The 2,659-nt window shown below is 37.5% G+C and overlaps 6 non-coding genes across 6 annotated transcripts; all 6 read left to right on the forward strand.

Annotated features, from left to right (window-relative positions):
* The first annotated feature begins 846 nt into the window (after nt 1-846).
* On the forward strand, nt 847-920 carry Trnai-aau. The gene has a single exon. It is a non-coding gene; the product is annotated as a tRNA-Ile (tRNA).
* A 91-nt stretch (nt 921-1,011) lies between these two features.
* Trnai-aau lies at nt 1,012-1,085 on the forward strand. The gene has a single exon. It is a non-coding gene; the product is annotated as a tRNA-Ile (tRNA).
* A 90-nt stretch (nt 1,086-1,175) lies between these two features.
* Trnai-aau lies at nt 1,176-1,249 on the forward strand. Its single transcript has one exon. It is a non-coding gene; the product is annotated as a tRNA-Ile (tRNA).
* Nucleotides 1,250-1,341: 92 nt separating this feature from the next.
* On the forward strand, nt 1,342-1,415 carry Trnai-aau. Its single transcript has one exon. It is a non-coding gene; the product is annotated as a tRNA-Ile (tRNA).
* Nucleotides 1,416-1,506: 91 nt separating this feature from the next.
* Trnai-aau lies at nt 1,507-1,580 on the forward strand. Its single transcript has one exon. It is a non-coding gene; the product is annotated as a tRNA-Ile (tRNA).
* Nucleotides 1,581-1,671: 91 nt separating this feature from the next.
* On the forward strand, nt 1,672-1,745 carry Trnai-aau. The gene has a single exon. It is a non-coding gene; the product is annotated as a tRNA-Ile (tRNA).
* The last annotated feature ends 914 nt before the right edge of the window (nt 1,746-2,659 follow it).

Genomic DNA, 2,659 nt, shown 5'->3' on the forward strand with positions numbered 1-2,659 from the left:
TTTATTATTTTTAGTGCAACAATAAAAATTTGGAGAGGTATCCTTCATCTTTCTATATTATAGTCAAGAATTGTCGATGTAACAGGGTAGTTTCGTATGTTTGATTTAATACATTGTTCAATATCTAACAAATAAATACACGAAAAACTAATTATTCTGTAAAATTTGCATCAAAATTGTTTGAAAAATAACCCAGTTATCCATATTTGAATTATTGTTGTGACTAAAAGTGAGGGCGTGATGAAGTTATCGTGCTAACTCTCTCTGACGCGCTCAGCGTTGTTGTCGGTAACATTTGGTGACGTCACAGTTTGGTATTACTGTTGTATGACAGCTATCCTTTTCACTAAATTTCAAAGCTTTATATGACTTATTTATTATTGTGTGTATTTTAAAAAATATTTTTCCATTATATTTTGATGACAAACATTTTTGATAAGAGTTTTTGAAAAAAAGTAGTCATCTACCCTATTGCTAATCATTCTTATGAGTCTTAAGATGGATACAGATCGAGCGAATAAGCGAAATCGAACGCGAAGAAATTATTTTTGCCTATCGGGACCGCATTGTTCACTTTTGGTGAAACATCCACACGCATTAGTTTGCGTTCGTTAGTTAACGTTCTCTGACCCTTGCTTTTTTGGTTTTACTCGCAATTATGATTGTATCTTGAGGCAATGGAACCTTTTAATATGACCATTACTTCGTGCAAGCATCTTACCTTTCTCACTTCATAACTCTACGGCTGCTCTATGAAGCCTTACAATTTTTTCCCACTGTGGCCGCCATTAAATTTTCTGTGTTACCAACCGAGGTGGGTATGGCGATTTCGTAAAACTGCACATTGGTCCATTAGCTCAGTTGGTTAGAGCGTCGTGCTAATAACGCGAAGGTCGCGGGTTCGATCCCCTCATGGGCCACTACTTGTACTTTTGTATCAGATATATCTATTTTATGTGACCAAGTACTCTGGACAGTACTAGGTAACACAACTTCAGAGACAAAGACATCGGCCCATTAGCTCAGTTGGTTAGAGCGTCGTGCTAATAACGCGAAGGTCGCGGGTTCGATCCCCTCATGGGCCAGTACTTGTTATTTTGTCTAGATACATCTATTTTATGTGACCAAGTACTCTGGACAGTACTAGGTAACACAACTTCAGAGACAAAGACATCGGCCCATTAGCTCAGTTGGTTAGAGCGTCGTGCTAATAACGCGAAGGTCGCGGGTTCGATCCCCTCATGGACCAGTACTTGTTATTTTGTTTAATATACATCTATTTTAATGTGACCAAGTACTCTGGACAGTACTAGGTAACACAACTTCAGAGACAAAGACATCGGCCCATTAGCTCAGTTGGTTAGAGCGTCGTGCTAATAACGCGAAGGTCGCGGGTTCGATCCCCTCATGGGCCAGCACTTGTACTTTTGTTTCAGATACATCTATTTAATGTGACCAAATTCTTTGGACAGTAATTGGTAACACAACTTCAGAGACAAAGACATCGGCCCATTAGCTCAGTTGGTTAGAGCGTCGTGCTAATAACGCGAAGGTCGCGGGTTCGATCCCCTCATGGGCCAGCACTTGTACTTTTGTTTCAGATACATCTATTTAATGTAACCAAGTACTTTGGACAGTAATTGGTAACTCAACTTCAGAGACAAAGACATCGGCCCATTAGCTCAGTTGGTTAGAGCGTCGTGCTAATAACGCGAAGGTCGCGGGTTCGATCCCCTCATGGGCCAGTACTTGTTATTTTGTCTAGATACATCTATTTTATGTGACCAAGTACTCTAGACAGTACTTGGTAATACGATTTCATAAAAAAAGACATCAGCCCATTAGCTCAGTTGATTAGTGCGTGTGCAAGTGCGTTTGCGTGTGTGTGCACGCGCGCGTGTTCGTGATTGTGTGCGGGCTTGTGTCTGTGAAAAATAAATACTCCGTCCGTGGAACATATTGGGCTTTTCATAAATTTTGTAATATCGCTCGCCCGTCTCAGTTTTATTTTCCGAGCGCCCCTCAGGAGCAATGCACATTATTGTAAAACTATACACGGAAGCTCACTTTTAAAGTTGTCTCACGTACTTTGTTATGAAATTCGTATTTGCCGTATTCTATTTTATTTGCGTAAGTTAGTAGGATTTCATATCGATAAAAATCTGTTTAGTTTCAGATTTACTTCGTTTGTAACAATTTGTAAACTGTTTTGGTATTTGTTGTAAGTATTTATTAGGTATTAGCAGCGCATCTGCGTTAAAGATCTTTCCCAGAATGAAGTATTCGTTTTTTTCTAGATAAATATTAAGCAAAAAAAAAATAATCTAATCAAAGTCTATATGTATGTGTTCCAAATTTCATATAAATAAGTTCAGCATTTTATCCTAGGATAGAGTCTATATCTAGTCTTATCTGTGCCAAATTTCACCCAAATGAGCATTTTTTGCGTATACTTCTAAGAATCATCCAAACATAAGCACAAATTTTCGCATTTATAATGTTAGTAAAATATATTATCAGGGTCGCTATATTGCACATATTAATTATATTATATAAACATATCTGATAATCCCATTTAATACTGAGATTAATGTTATAATTAGTCAAATATAGCGACTGATATGTACAATAAGTATGTATGTCTAACTTTATATTTAGC

This window comes from Manduca sexta, chromosome 15 (assembly GCF_014839805.1).
Source record: "Manduca sexta isolate Smith_Timp_Sample1 chromosome 15, JHU_Msex_v1.0, whole genome shotgun sequence".
Taxonomy (NCBI): domain Eukaryota; kingdom Metazoa; phylum Arthropoda; class Insecta; order Lepidoptera; family Sphingidae; genus Manduca; species Manduca sexta.